This window comes from Nyctereutes procyonoides, unplaced genomic scaffold (assembly GCF_905146905.1).
Source record: "Nyctereutes procyonoides isolate TBG_1078 unplaced genomic scaffold, NYPRO_anot_genome, whole genome shotgun sequence".
NCBI classification, from domain to species: domain Eukaryota; kingdom Metazoa; phylum Chordata; class Mammalia; order Carnivora; family Canidae; genus Nyctereutes; species Nyctereutes procyonoides.
In genome coordinates, this window is record NW_026575030.1 from 16400025 (window position 1) to 16416256 (window position 16232).

Here is a 16232-nt window from a genome sequence, read left to right on the forward strand (position 1 = left end):
TATAGATCCCCTCCTGAGACCTCGTAATTAGGCAACTGTTGCTGTACTTGAGTAGCTGCAACTTTAAGATCCAACTAGATTGTAATTAAGTCGAGCCTCCTGGAATCAGATGGGCCTTACTTTGCAATTGGGGAGAGAATTCCACTCGTAGCAACTCATTACAGGAATGTGCTTGGATTCCAGGAACTCTGCCAATTATTTTTTTCTATAATTCAAATGTGGTTTTAATCTTCCTCCTTGCAATTTCCTCTCAGGTGAATGGAAATGTCTTCTCGTCTCTTTACACTTCTCTGGTATTTAATTGATCAAACATCTTGTAGCCAAAGCCACATGTGGGTGTTTCTGTTTGAAGTCTTGATTCAGCCCCTGTCCCAGAAGCAGACTCAGAGGGGACATGTGTGGGGAAACCCAGTGGCAGGGTGGGTGGTGGGGTGAGGGGAGCCAGACCAGGCAACTAACCCAGGGCTGGCAGGAACTGGCCCAATTCCTCTTTCTGGGCCCAGTTGGACTTCATTTCTGAGCCTCTTTTGTAGGAAAGATGGGTCATGTGACTGTGTTGGGCCAATGAAACAAGGGGTGAGCCAACCTTCAGATTCGGTAGAATCATATCCTATAGGCTTCTCCACACTGTCACTGACCAGCACAATGTAGGGGTTCAGGTGAAGACCCTAAAGACCCTTGAAGACAGCGCCCCTACTAAATGGCAGGAACTGGCAGCAGAGCCACAGGCCAGAGCATCTGCACTGGTTTTTGCATCAATAAAAATAAGCTTTTTTGTGTCAAGCCAGATTTTTCAGTTGTGAGAGCATCCAGCATTAACAACCCTTACTTAGCCCGTGGAGACTCGATTTTCTCACCTACAAAATGGAAAGAATGCCACTTTCCCCAGACCACATCACAGAGCTGCTGAAAACGCAGACAATGGATGAACAAATACTTTGCAATAGGGAAGTGTCCTCAAAGATGGGACTGTGTGAAGCCCTTAGAGTTCACGGGTCACATTTTCATGCTGTGCTTTGTTTCAAAATGACGCTGTCTGTGGGGGTGGTAGACTGGCTACACAGAGACGGGGCCTGAGGTTGGGGTGGGCAGAAGGCATAAGCCCGGGCAGCTGAAGCCCCAGGGTATGTGGAGATGGACATAACTGGTGTCCCACGGTGGCAGGGGTCTGGCCCCTGTTCTCCCAGGTGCCGCCCTGCCTTTCCAAGTGCCAGCCATCCCAAGAACTGTGGCCTTACTGTTTGGGAAGCTTGGTGATGGGAATTTCTGCAGTGGGCCCTGCCCTTAGAACCCCCTGGTGAGGGGACAGTGCAGCCCTGAAGCTTCCAGCCTCGGCCCACCTTACCAGCTGTAGGACACCTTGTTGAGGACAGTTTGAGAAGAGTCTGGCCCCCGGGCTCATCTGGCTTCTCTCCCTGTGCACTCGCCTGGTCTCCAGCCCAGTAGCCCCCTCCTTAGCCAGGCGCCCAGCTTCCCTGTAAGGTACTCCGCCTTGCCTGTTGAGGTGGCTACAGTTCCCCAGTTCTCACTGCACCCCTTCTTGGTGCCTCTTGGGCCTCTGGCTGGTTTCCTTCCCTGGGCCCTGAGTTTCATGGAGCATGATCGAGGTGCAGGGAAGGCAGAGCCCACAGCTGATGTCCCTTCCTGCTCCCTGCAGCATCCCAGGGCACTGCCCACCAGGCTCTGGGAGTGCTGGTTTGTTCTCCATTCTCAGATTGCCCACATGGCCTTGCGTCTCAGAGTCCCATTTTCCTCATTTCCTGTGTTACTGATAGAGCTTTGCAGCGGTCACACAAGCATCTAATGAGACTGTGTATGAAAGCGCCTGGCACAGGAGTGCCCGCCAGTACTGGCCCTGCTGTGTGCACACTCTGCTCCTCCCACCTCCTTGGGAGCTGGACCTACCGCCTGCAGCCTCATTCTGCAGTCAAGGAGGAAGCCTCTAAGAGGTGCAGGGTGAGAGCCACGGGCACACGGGGTCAGTTACCCCACCAGCATTCAGCTCTCAGTGCCTGCTTTTGGGTGAAGGAGTGAGTGTGGGTCACGGTCAACACTCTACGTCCAGTGGCCGATGCACTGTTGACACATCGACAGGACTGAGGCCCCCGCTTGGTGCCACTGATCTGTCCACCCATCTGGGAGGCTGGGGGCTCCAAAGAGATGGGTGCCTTTGGGATTCTGGGCTGTTCCCAAAGGCTGCATGTAGCCAGTGGGAGATGGCCTGGGTTCAGAAGCCCACTAGGAGGCTGTGAGAGCACAGAGGCAGGATGGGGGCCATTCAGAAGCTTCTCCCATCCCCCTGGATTCTCAGTGGCTGTTGAAGGTGAGTGTCCTGTCCAGGAAAGTTGTGAGCAGGAAGAAGAACAGGGCAGGGAGGGACTTCCTCAGCCTCCTGAAGAGGTTGCAACTCCCTTGTTGGGGGAGGTCAGGATCTTCAGTAGGGGCAATGAGCCGTGGACACAGGGAGGCCCTTCCAGATTTCTGACTGTCCAGAACCAGTGTAAGAACAATGTGTTTGTCTCCTTGGGCTGCCAGAACTCAATATCAGAGACTGGGTGTCTTAAACAGCAGACTTTTTTTTTTTCTCACAGTTTTCAAGGCTGGAAGTTTGAGGTGAGGGTGCTGGCAGGGAGGGCTTCAGGTGAGGAGCCTTCCTGGCTTACCGATAGCTGCCCTCTTACTGTGTCTTCTCATAGTAGGGGTGAGAATGAGAAAGGGAGAGAGGGAGGGTGAGGGGGAGAGGAAGGTGGAGGGAGAGGGAGAGAGGGGGCAGAGAGGAGGGAGGGATGAGGGAGGGAAGGAGATAGGATTCTCTGGTGTCTCTTCTCATAAGGGCACTAATCCTATCAGACCACGTTCCTACCTTTATGACTTCATTTAACCTTAATTTCGTGGCCCTGTGCTTAAGTACAGTCACTCTAGGGGTTAGGAATTTGGGGGGCACACATTTCAGTCAGGAGCCAATGGTGACAATTTCATGAACTTAGGAAAATGAAAGCTTTACGAGTCACTTCTGGGCTTCGATGGTTCCCTGCCTGTGATGGCCACATTGGGGTCCAGAGATCTGGTTCCAGATTCTGGCTCCACCCCAAACAACCATCTGTACGTGGCCCCAGTTTAGCCCCGTCGGTGCCTGTGGCAGGCATTGCTCATCCCCCGCAGAGCACTTCATTCTGAACTGACTGGCAGGCTGGGCCTCCTTTTCAACATACCATTCCAGGCAGCTCTGGTCCACGGGTGCAGGCGGCTGGGGACTTAGAAACGACAGTTTTGTCTTGTGTTAAATCAAGCATGAGTTTGCTCAGGGCAGTGCAGGGGCTTCTTATCTCTGTGCCCTGCGGGCCCAGCCCTTTGCCTGGAAAGGGGTAGGCCTGGCAGAAGCTCTGGTGAGTGACCAGGTGGGGGCTGCTCAAGCTTCTTGTCTTGCACACGGTGGGGGTAATGCCCATCTTGCTGCCCCGAGTTGTAGGGAGGGTCCCAGGCAGAGATGAAGGAACAGGTGTTCACTGTAGCAGCTGCTTCAAGCGCAGAGACTCAGATGGGGCCCCGTGTCTGTTTGCTTAAAGGCAGACTGTTCCCATGTACAGTGGTGACCATGGCTTCGTGGGGTGCTCACCATGAGCCAGATCCTGCTTGGGCCCTTTCCTCATTTCTCCTGCTGTACAAGGTACATGTTACTGTTACTCCTATGTACAGATTGGGAGCCTGGGGTGCAGGCAGGTCAGACTACGTGCCAGGTTCATGAAAGGAGGTAAGAGCGAAGGCAAAGAGGTGAGGGGCACCCAGACTCTCTGAGCGAACTGGCGGGGATGCTGGTATGTCCACCTAGTCCAGAGCCTGGGGCCAGGCTGTCTGGAGCTCGGGGGTGCTAGGGGAAAGGGGAAGAGGGCGCACAACTGCTGCTGGAGGTGGGGGTTGGCAACCGGAGGGGGATTGGATGTTGGCAACCAGCCAGGGCTGAGTTTCTGGGCTGTGACTCGAATACTGCTGTGGTTTTTCTAGGGGAGGTTTGTGCCTGCTCTTAGCACAACATCATTGTTCCTGCAACAAGAAGGGCTTTTTATGTGGGTTCCCTGGGAAATTAGACATGTCCAGGCTCTCCGCGGCGTGTCGACATTCCCCACAGGCTGGTGGGAGATGCCTGAGCGGTTCTTAGCACTTGAGAGCACATTGCCTGAAAACAAAACAAAACAAAACAAAACAAAACAAAACGAAGCGAAATGAAGCGAAATGAAACAAAGCAAAGCAAAGCAAAAAACGAAACTTGTTGTTTTCTTTTATTTCTTCAATTAAAAAGTTGAGACTTTGCAGAGACTTTGGACACATACAGATGAGAGTAAGGAGCCAGCGAAGTGGCCCAGCAACCCGAGGGGCGCGCAGGGGAGCGTCCTCTGCTCCACTCTCCACGAGCCGAGCCGGCCTTTCGGCCTTTCGGGAGCACCTGGCAGGGACGCCTCGAGCTGGGCTGACTGTGGGACAGGGCTGTGGGCAGGACCCAGGCAGCGGCATTGTCTCGTGTCCCTCCCACCCTGTAAATCCTCAGTCTGAGCCTGGAGTGTCCTGTGAGAAGATTGATGGGGCCTCTGCCCCTGTCAGCCAGTCCTGCCCTGGATACCTGTGATTTGAGTCCCTCAACAGCCTGGGGGAGCCTCCGAAACTTTCCCTTGCAAAATAGATGCCATTCCTGACCTGGAGAAGGAGGAATGTGGAGGATTTGGGGTCACCCAAATGTGAGGTCAGAGATGGCAAAGGCCAGAACCTGCCCTGGATCTGCTTGGAGGGAGGCATTTCTGCATAGTGAAACATTTATCTTCTTATAGCCACCTGGTCACCCAGTAGAGAGGGTCAAGGGGCACGAGGGGACTCCCTGTAAACATTTGGGGGGATGAGCACCACCTTCTCAGAGAAGTCACACCTCTCCTTGGCCCCCTGGTCCCCTGGCCTCCTGTCTGTGCTGTGCGGTTTTGGAAGAATTTCCTGGACTTTCAAAGAATGAAAATGTGAACGTTGGGAATAGCTCTGCTTATCTCCACGAGGAGAGGTGAATCAATAGGCTTATGCTAAACAGGTGGCTGGGGTACAAAAAAGGAGTCGTGTCACTGGAGTCTGAAGACTGCTTTCTGAAGAAAGCAGAAATGGGAGACTGTCGCTTCCTGTAGCCTCCCTGAGCCTCTGTCCTATCTGTAAGATGGGAATGACAACCGCGCTACCTTTGTATGGGAGCCCATCTGAGGCTTTCAGTGACCAGGAGCTGATACTATCTGTGCCTCGTGGGCAGATGTAGGATCTCTAATTATCTTAGGAGCCCTTCTGAAGGGAAGGAATTCTCAGTCCTGCCAGAAGGATGAGGAAAACTGGAGAGGTTGAGCAGCCTTGAGGTCCCATAGTCAGGCTTGGACACAAGTCCAGCTCCCTAAAGCCCTTCTGGCCTCCTCACAATCTATTATTACTTCTCTGCATCACATCCAGGATCGTGCTGTCCTGTGCGTGGGGCAGCAGCTGCCCCTGGTGAGCTGGCCTCCCAGATGGCCCTCCAGTGACCCTGCCTCCAGGCTGACCCTGCATGAGGACAAGCACCTCTGTCCCCACTCAGCTCCTTCAAGCAGCCAGGTCTCACCTGCTCACGCCTCTTCCACGATGGGGCCACAGGGTCCTGTCACCAAGTGGCTGTCCTCCATCAAGCTCACTGTCCTCTTCTCTCCTTCCTCTTCACCCCTTCCCTGACCTGACTGTCCTGAGAGCAGCTGTCCTCACTGGTGGGTGGGTGAGCTGCTCTTCAGGGCATGTTTTTCTTCCCTCCCCTAGACACCTTTCGTCCTGCAGTGAGATGGTCCAGGGCTTGTGTTTCAGGAAGTAGTAGCCTGTTGCAGATCACAGCTCCTTGGGGCTGGGGACCTTGTCTGGTGGTGGCAGAGGCCCAGACACAGTGGCAGCCACTTCCCCTGGCCTTCTCCACAATGGTTGTGGCCACCCTGGGGACAGCTGCAGGATGCTCCCCTCCCCCTCAGAACCTGGCATGCTGCGGGCCACAGACAAGCTCTCAGTCTGGTGGGGCAGGAGATCCAGAAAGTTCCCTACTCTGCCTTGTTGAGATTCCTCCTCGGCCTGTGGCTGCATGTGGCTGCCCATCCACGTGTGGGGAGAGGAGTGCTTTGCTTTCTGTTGGCTCTGGGAACTTTAAAAAAATTATCTCTTAAAGTAAAATATTTGGTGCATGCAAGGGAATATCTGAGGCATGACCATGACACTAACAGGAAAATCTATACCCAGCCATGCTCTGTTGCCTGATTGTCACCAGCATAGGAGAAGCAGCTGGTGGAAAACGTGGGTGTTGGCCCATCAGACATGGCTTTGAACCATCTTTACCATCTTTACCATTTATCACCTGCTAAACCTTGGGAAGTTCATGGATGCCCAGACCTCAGTGTGTCCAGCTGAAAAATGGGCAGACAAAAGGTTCAGGGTGTCTTGGAGGACTGTGTCCTGAGACTCGCAAAGCTTTTTCTTTATTTCTTCTCCTCCTGCACTAGGACTGATTGTTGGTTCTCTGTCAGGGCCTGTCGTGCACAGAAAATAGGCCCTTGACTTGCAGACACTCTGAGTGAGCATCGAGGTGCATCAGGTGTGGGGGTTGGGAATGACATTAGATCTGTCCTCCAAGTGTCCATGCTGCCCTGCACCAGGGTCATCACCCTGGCTTGAGTCATGTCCCTGTCTCGGGGCACCTCAGATACCTACTGCTGCAGGGAGGGCTACGTAGAATCTGCAGGGGCTCCTGGTGTGCTGGGTGGCCAGAACCTACTCAGCTGGTGCCTGGTGACAGGTGGCCCGGTGTTCTCTCTGTGTGATGGTCCAGGACATCCTGGGGCAGGGCCTGTGGGATGCGCCACCTTTGCCCACCTTTGCAGACACTGCTCACAGGCCGTGTCCTTCTGGGCGTCCCCTGGCTGAGTAATGCCACCCTTTAGAGCCCCTTGGCTGTGCCTTCTCCCTGGATTCTGTCCCCTTGCAGCCATCTCCTTGCTCCTCAGGGGCTTGACGCCACTTGCCTAGCTATAAATCACACACATCTAGTGATTTTGTGAAAATTTATGAACTCCTCCTTTGGCTGTGAACACACAACTTCTTTTTCCCTCCTTTTGAGCTGTGAGACTGGCAGCTTTGTTAATTCCTGGGATGATGTCGGCAGAACCTGTTGAGATAATTGAAAACCCAAACATGTGGATAAGAAATGGGAGAAGTGTCACCAAGGCATGTCTGTGGCAGTTCTTTGGGATGCAGCGTGTGGGGGGATGGGAGTAGAGCGGGTCTGGGGAAGTGTGTGCTGCTCAGCTTCCCTGTGCCTGGTTGGGGTCTTCCCAGCTGTCCCTGTGCCTGGTTGGGGTCTTCCCAGCTCTCTCTGAGCCTGGCCAGGGTCTTCCCAGCTGTCCCTGTGCCTGGTTGGGGTCTTCCCAGCTATCCCTGTGCCTGGCTGGGGTCTTCCCAGCAGTCCCTGTGCCTGGTTGGGGTCTTCCCAGATGTTCCTGGGCCTGGCCGGGGTCTTCCCAGCTGTCCCTGTGCCTGGTTGGGGTCTTCCCAGCTATCCCTGTGCCTGGCTGGGGTCTTCCCAGCAGTCCCTGTGCCTGGTTGGGGTCTTCCCAGATGTTCCTGGGCCTGGCCGGGGTCTTCCCAGATGTCCCTGGGCCTGGTTGGGGTCTTCCCAGATGTTCCTGGGCCTGGCCAGGGTCTTCCCAGCTGTCCCTGTGCCTGGTTGGGGTCTTCCCAGCTCTCTCTGAGCCTGGCCAGGGTCTTCCCAGCTGTCCCTGGGCCTGGTTGGGGTCTTCCCAGCTGTCCCTGGGCCTGGTTGGGGTCTTCCCAGATGTTCCTGGGCCTGGCCAGGGTCTTACCAGCTGTCCCTGGGCCTGGTTGGGGTCTTCCCAGCTGTCCTTGTGCCTGGTTGGGGTCTTCCCAGCTGTCCCTATGCCTGGTTGGGATCTTCCCAGCTGTCACTGGGCCTGGTGGGGGTCTTCCCAGCTGTCTCTGAGCTTGGTGGGTGTCTTCCCAGCTGCCCCTGGGCCTGAGAGCCAGGGTGAGGGGAAGGTCCTGGCTTGACCACCCACCATTCTGCTGTAGACCATGTGTTCTTACTCCGAGCACTTCACCTCTTTGCACGTCCTTCCCTTGCCTGTGTGGTATCCATCTATACCTAACTGTGCCATGAGCTTATGTGAGAGAAATGATGGCCACAGGCAGGACAACCCATATGGTCTGGGTTGCTGTTTGAATATATTTTTCTTTGTCCTCTGGGGGCAAGGTTGGGAAGGCCTGGGAAGGAAGAACCCCTTGTGCATGGGGCCTCCTGCCAGATCCGGTAATGACGCCAGGACCGGGGACCACGAGCACTCTGCCCTTCTCACTCCTCCTGGATCGCTCACCCCCACCATGTCCTTTTGGTTTCATGGGCTTCTTTGGCTGCACCCCCTGATTGTCACTTGAGCTGTATCATTTTTCCATTTGCATCTTGTGTCCCCGTGCCAGGAGAGGCCTGGGGTGGATGGGGCAGGACAGGGTTTTTCTGCTCACCCTGTCTCCTTGCATGTTCAGCAGCCTCCCTGCATGCGGCTATTGCTCAGTAAACATTTATTGCCTTGGTATCAGAGGATGAGCCCATTCCCTTCAACATCATCCACTGAGGGCTCCCCGGGTGTGCAGGGGCCCCTCCCGAGGCCGAGGGTCACTCCCTCCCCACATGGTCTCTGCCAGTCTGCTGATGCTGCCTACCTGCCTCCATGAGACCCTGTCCGTGGGACCACACAGACCCAGGGACAGGGCAGGCCACTGTGTGGGGAAAACCGTTCAGGCTCTTCTTCAGACTTGTGTTTCCCACCGTCTCCAGCATTTCCTCCTAGGCTGGCTTCTTCCAGTTCTCCATGGCAGCCCCATGGGTGTCTCAGTTTCAAACTGGGGCACGTCCTTCCCCCAGGCTAACATCGTGGCTCCCATGGCTCTTGAGCTGAAGTCTGTGCTTTCTTCGAAGCCTTGACAGGCATGCATTCACCCCATTCTAGTGCCTTCTGCTCCAGTCCAGTGAGTTGAGCCAGGTGCCCCTCCTTCCTCTGATCCTTCCCTCACACCCGCCTCTTCCTGAACGCTCTCTAACCTGCAGACCCCTCTCCAACGCCACTGTCTCTGGGTAGCCTCTCCTGTTCCCTGAGCAGGCCGCCCGCCCCCTCTCTGGGGCTGGCTATGTGGGCACAGACTCCACCATAGCACAGTACACGCAGGCACAGCTCCTCATTGTCTGGTCTCTCTCCACGGGCCTCTGGGTGACTTGAGGCATCCAGCATCCCTGGAGCACGGTGTGGATTGATGGGCCTGCTTGCTGGACCAACGAATGGCCTGGCCTTTTGTTCCCTTCCAGGCTGCAGCAGGAGCTCAGGGCTCCTATCCAACTGTTAGATCTTCTACTGAAGATGCAACCGTGTAGCTATGCCGAGTGTGGGTGGGAGCAGCAAGTGCACAACCAGAGGCAATTAGGGAGGGGAAGACCAAGTGGTCTGGGGTTGCATGGCTCTGACATGTGCAGAGGATACTTGAGGCTGCCTTGGCTTGGTGTGATGGTAGGAGAGGTATGTGTGCTAAGTAAACAGCAGGTCCACTCAAACCTACTAGCAGGTGGGTGGGTGCCACCCTGTCTGTCTCCCTGCCATCCCCGGGGGAAGACTAACCTGTATCTCTGGCTCAGGCCACAGCCTTCCTTCCCAGAGATGCTGGGCATCTGTGAGAGAGGGAGTGCTGCCATGGCCCTCTGGACCCTGCTTTGGACAGGCAGACAGACCCTGAGTCCCATGGGGAAGCCTATTCTAGGAAAGGGGACAGGATTTGGACCTGGTTTTGCCCTTTGTCACTTCTGAAGACTTTCCTTTAGACCATGCTGCACCTGGCTCATGGGGAGCTGCCTCTGAGCCGGGGTGCCAGTGTCACTCCCATGCTGAAGCAGACCCTCGAGGGAGGGCAGGGAGGCACAGCTGCCAGCATCCAGCCCCTGCCTCTGTGAGAGCCCTGTGTGGGTTGTGCAGCCTGGTGGCCCTGTTGCATCCAGGCTAGTGGGACAGGAAGAGAGCCCTCTCATCCCAGGGGCAGGGCCAGGAGGAGTGGGGAAAGAGATGGGGCAGGGGGTCAGCACGCTAGCCAAGGACGTTAGAGAGCCTCTGGTATGGGGTGGGAGGCCGGGCATGGCCAGCTTTTACAGTTCACCCAAGCTGACTCTGTTTCTCCACGCCATGCAGATTTTCTCATTTTCACCCTAGACTCTTTCTTCTTTTCCCTCTCACCGTGTTGATCAGGTCTAGATTGTGGCATCTGGTAGCCCTGGTCCAGGGCCGAGGGAGGGCTGGGCACAGGCACCACAGGCCCAGGAAGGCCCATAAATAAATCATGGCGACACACTTTCCATCTTGAGGAATTTGGAAGAAAAACAGATGGTTGTCACCGGGCGACATTTACTTTGCTGTCTGTCAATATTTGAGAGGTCTTATTATTTTGCAGTGCTAGGTTTTAGAATAAATTAAATGGCTAATGGAAATATTAAAATAGAATTAATTTAACTAAACAAATAAAACTTGGAGGGTTGGTATGATTTGTTTAGAAGTTACTAAATTTATTTTCAAAATGAAGCCTCAGGGAAGTGAGTAATCCCTTATTCACTGGGTAGGAGCCTCACCAGCCAGACTTTACCCGGCACATTCTGGGTGCCAGGACCTGGGCTGGCAGTGGTGCCAAAGCCAGGCAGGCCCGGGCAAGTCAGCCCCTGGAGGGCTTGCAGCATGGCATGCTGACGCGTGGGAGACAGATGTGTGAGTCCTTTACTTGAGCGGAGCAGGGAGGGAGTTTGGCGGAGGAGGACTCCATCGGCCACCCCTGTCCCTTCATCCAATCCCTGGGCACTTGCGCAGTGTCTGGCTGGAGGGTAAGGATTCAGAGGAGAATGTGTCACACACTTCTCAGCAAGCTCACAATATAGGGAGGAGTGTGGGAAGGACAATGGGCAACAAGTAAGGAACTTTTAAATAACATGATGCTAGAGATATCCCCAGGGTGTCTGGGGAAAGGAAGGCGAAGTCTTTAATTTTAATTTTTTTAAAGATTATTTATTTATCCATTCATGAGAGACACACAGAGAGAGACAGAGACACAGGCAGAAGGAGAAGCAGGCTCCCTGTGGGGAGCCCGATGTGGGACTCCATCTCAGGACCTGGGGGTCATGCCCTGAGCCAAAGGCAGACACTCAACCACCGAGCCACCCAGGCATCCTTGTTTTATTTTAGTTTTTAACAAACACTGACTGGGTGCCTATTGAAAGAACTATGGAAACAATTCTTGCCAAATTGCACTTGACTGTCTCATGGCACTGCCCCCCCCCCTTTTTTTTTTGCCAGAAATCACACCATTAGAAAGTCTTTCCTTGGACTAGAGCCTTTTTATGTCTTTGACAATACAGGGGGTGAGACTCACGGTGCCCACACCCTAATGGCTTCACTCAGAAACAGAACATCAAAGGTTGTGGTTCCTGACAGCTCTCCTTTATCAAGGAAAAACCACAGAATTTCTTTTTTTTTTCTCCCAAAAGGTTTATTTGTCACATTTGAAGTACAAAATCAAATACACAAATATTGAACCATGTGTACATATCTATACATATTACTTAGACCTACACACCCCATCTGTACCTTCTAATCTAGTCACCAATACTATCTTCTGAGTAAAAAGCATCACCTCTAAAAAAAAAAAAACTTTATTATTAGTAACACTGCTAAGTGTAAATTATTTGCACTTTATCATTTGGAAGGACAGAACAGATACTGCACAGGAAGTGGGGAATTTCTAAGTATAAATCCAGTATGTCTACATGGGCTTCTTAAAACCTATTCTATAGGAATAATCAAGAGATGAATTTTGCCAAAGTCTTTGGGCATATTAAGTATAAAAGAGACGTAAGTTATGAGAAAAAAAACTTTGTTAATTAGTTACATTCCAGGGTTTTTATTTTGGTTTTTAATGCAAAGAAAGGACTTTATTTTGTCTAACAGTATAGCATTTCTAAGTCCTATTTTCTATAGAGTTGTAATGAATTTGGGGGGAGATACCTATATTTGCTCACTAAAGGAGGTATATGATTTTTAACACTGTGGATTATTTCAACCCAAATCCAAGAGCACAGTTCTTTAGGAAAAGGCAGAAATTTTAGGCTTGCCAGATAACAGAATATATGCTGTCACTGAACACACAGATGTCCTGCTGATCATGGGAACTAAGTTATAAAAGCTTCTTTGTTCTAGGATGTCATCTACCTCACAAACAGGCCACAGGATACTAAGCCTCAGATGCCTAAAAACATCTCCATTCTAGGCACAGGATTTTATCAGTGCTTACTCCCATACCTGGGAACACACACACACACACACACACACACACACACACACACACACATACAGAGATATGGGTCATTATCAAAGTCAGATTTACATTAATGGCTTCACAGTAGCAACGCAAAACGTACTCAGTGTCACATTTCCATAGGAAAGTTTATATTTACACTATACACTTCAGTTTTGAAGTGTGGACCCAAGAAACATTGAATTCTCTAGCCAATGAATTTGCTGAAGGTCCCATGCCCTCAAATCACCTTAATTCAGCAGAGCAAAAGCCCTTCCTTGGCTGCCAGGCGCTGGCGGTGGACTTTGTCTTGCTGCAGTTCTTCATCGTTCTGATGCCAGAGTTTCATGATGATCCTTTCAATGTTGAGAGCGTATGTACAGTGTGTGTGGGAATGACTTCCCTGTGTACCTGCAAAGCTTCAAAAAGGTCGTACATGTTGGCCGGAGGCAAAGACGCAGGGCGGGTGTCCCCAGAGCGCGCCAGGAGGAGTGCAGCCTGCTGCTGGGCGTCACCAGGGGGCGGCGGGGAAGCTGGGTTCTGACCCACAAGGAGCAGAGAAGGCGGAGGGCTTTCTAGTCACTTGTTGCAAGCCACTACACTATTCTTCAGGGATGGCTGTGGGGTTACACTAGTACCAAAGGCATACTTAAAGTGACCGTCACGCAACCGATAAGCTTTCCTTCTTGACACAACTGATGTCAATATATCTTTAAGGTGATTCTCCACCGCATGGACAACAGCTGAGACTGCCTCCTCGGTGACGTTGTCCAACCCCTGCTCACAAGCAGTCACTAGCATTCTCCCTTCCAGCTGACCCCGAGTGGGAAGCATCATTGTGTGGGAACAAAGTTTCAAGTCATCATCATCTTGGGGATCCTTTGCCACAGACTGCTGGGCTCCCGAGAGGGGATTTTGAGGCTGGAATCTATGATCAGATTTCCGACGAACAGAAGAAAGTGTTTCCTTTCCCTTTGGTTTTCCAGGTTTAGCTGCAGAACCCCCGGTCCAGTGCAAAGATCCAGCACCCTCCGGTGTAGACACCAAAATCTGACAAGGCGTAAGGATAGCCAGGAGGAAGTCGTGAGAACGGACCTTATCCTGCGTGAGAAGTCTATGGGCTTCAAGGTCAAACTCTTCTTTGCTGATCTTCTGCTTGAACCACAGCTTTAAATTAGCCCAGTGTTGTTTCACGTTGTCCCCCAGGGCCTCACTCAAGTTCTTCTTGGCCGCTTCCAGCTCGCTCACAAAGGTCGCCGTTGCTCCCCACGTCTCAACCACAGAGTTTCTACTGAGTGCTCACAACTCCCTGGGCTGGGGAGCCGGGCAGGGCCTGGGTCGGAAGGACGTTGACAAGCTACAGCTTGCCTTTGGATCTCATTCCACAAGGCTGGGGACCCCGGGAAGGATGGGGTCTGACCTGTGTTTTATCTTATTTCTTTGACCTGTGCTTTCAGATGACTGGTTGGGCTGCAATGGGTGGGTGTGCAGAGGGGCATGCATGGCAGCAGGGAACCTCTGTGGCAGACCTGGTCAGGGAGCTGGGACCTCGGACCAGCGAGGAGCTGGTAAGCAGAGTGGGAGGCAGCTTGGTGGTGCACAGCCCCACAGCCCGGGTGGGAGAAGGATGAGTGTGGATGTGCTGCCTTTGAGATGCTTGTGAGAGATGGTGAGATGCTGGGGGAGGCGAGGAAGGAGTGTGGAGGGAAGTCTGGGAACCCACTCATGCAGGATGGCCTGGACAGGACTAGGGAGGGTTTGGAGAGGAAAGGCAGGGCTGTGGAGTATGCCCTGGTGCTCAGAGGAGGCCCCCAGCAGGCCCGTCGAGATCAGGCCACGGCTTGCTCTGACAAGGGGGTGTGATGGCCCAGTCCCAAACGCAGCCCCAGCAGTGCTCCAGGGCCTGGGTACTGCCACTTCCAGCATACACTTACCTGAATACGTGGCTATAGGAGCCCCTTGGGAAGGCCAAGGAAGTTTACTGAAGATCCTGCCGCGGTGTCTCAGGCCTTGCCCTTGGAGACTCACCTTCTCCTCTAGTACCTTCTGGATTGAAGTGAGACTGTGATGGGAAACCCCCTTTCCTCAGAGGGTGTGTGTTTGTCCCAAATAGTCATGAGGGTCCATGCACCCACCTGTGGGCCCAGGGCCAGTGCAGATCCTTGGGTGCTGACATGTGATGCTGACAAGTAGCCCTAGATGGGGTTCCTGCTGAGTCCAGGGAGGTGAGCCTGGGGTGGGAGGAAGGGCAGGGACACAGACTGCCAGTCTTGGGGGACAGGGAACATTAGCACCAGCCTGGGCAGCCCACTGAATCCAGGGATGGTCTCCTCCAGGTGTCCATACAGAGCACACGTGTAGGTGACCTGTTTCCTGTCCCCAGTGTCTGGGGGCCAGGCTGGAGAAGGGATGGGCAGTGCTACCACGGGGAGCCAGGATCCCAGCTCCATCAAAGCCAGTGAGCATAGGGGGTTGTGGAAGGGGAGGTGGACAAAGGGGTGGGGTGACTGGGTGACGGGCACTGAAGGAGGCCCTTGACGGGGTGAGCACTGGGTGTTATAGTATACGTTGGCAAATCAAAATCCAATAAAAAGTCTACAAAAAAATATAAAGTTGGCAAAAAAAAAAGCCAATGAGCAGTGTGAGACGTGAGCCAGGAGAAGGGGAGGAGCCCCCACCAGCACAGAGCTTCTTACTCTGCTTTGTTACCCTAACAGCTCAGGTCCTTATCTATAAAATCTGAAAGAGGCTTGCAGGGTTGTCAGGAGAATCACTTGGCAGGGGACAGGTATGGGAGTGCCTGTGTCCCTCTCCTCCCCCTGGTGACTTCTTTGGGTCAGCCTTGGCAGGCTCCCATTTCTCTTCTGTCTGCCTGGTACCTGGGTGGTACCCACGGTGGCTGAGCCATTTAATGGCTATGCCTGCGGGTCCCCCATGGCTCTGAGCACAAGGGTCTCTGGGTGGGGGCAAAGGCCTCTTAGATGCAGACCGCAGCTCCTGTGTGCAAACAGTAAGCACTGTGCTAAACAGCCCTGCATCCTTTATATACCCACTTTGTGCCAGCACCACACTGACTCATGTCCTGCATGACATTGTTAGATTTAGTTCTCACAACAATTTGACCAGGTACCTATTATCCTTCCCATTTTACAGTTTAGGGAACTAAAGCCCAGAGAGGTTGAGGAACTTGCCCAAGGCTGAACAGCTACTCACAAGTGGAGATGAGATTTAAGCAGTTTGTTGCTGTCGGTGAGGATGCTCCATGGTGAGCTCTGGTGAATATGTCCACCTCCTCTCTCATTTACCTATGCTTCTTTGAAGTTCATCTGTTACGACAGCGCTGACCAGTGGCTGGTCACCTTCAGAGTGTGGATTCCAGCCGTGAAGACGTAGATAAAACGTCTGCCACCCACCCACTGACCACTTGGCCTTTCACTCCTGTCTCAGGTGTCACCATTACTGGTTTCTCCTACTTCCTTCCGAAGTCTTCTATTCCTCTGCAAGTCTTGGTTTTTCACTCCTCAGTGCATCTTGGGGTGGTTGCCGGTCGGCAGGGATTGACCGTGTGATTTAATTCACCTGCCCCTTGGATGGCATCTGGCTTGGTGACTCACCGTGGTAAGGGTGCATCCCCATTCACAGTGATCTAATCCAGGGACAGGCATTTCTCAGGCACAGAGGGTCCCAAATGGCATCTGGGTCAGCGGTTGTTTCATCTTTAGGAGGGTGCTGAGGGCCTTCCGCTGGCGGCTCTGCCGTCATTTCCATGCAGCTCTGTGGGTGGCCACAGGAGGACTGAGTAAGGGGAATTGGTGTAG

General features: G+C 53.2%; 1 pseudogene; it reads right to left on the bottom strand.

The window, feature by feature from the left end:
* Positions 1-12493: 12493 nt before the first annotated feature.
* The window catches only part of LOC129504013 (transcriptional adapter 1-like), a 98361-nt pseudogene continuing 94622 nt past the window's right edge, over positions 12494-16232 (bottom strand).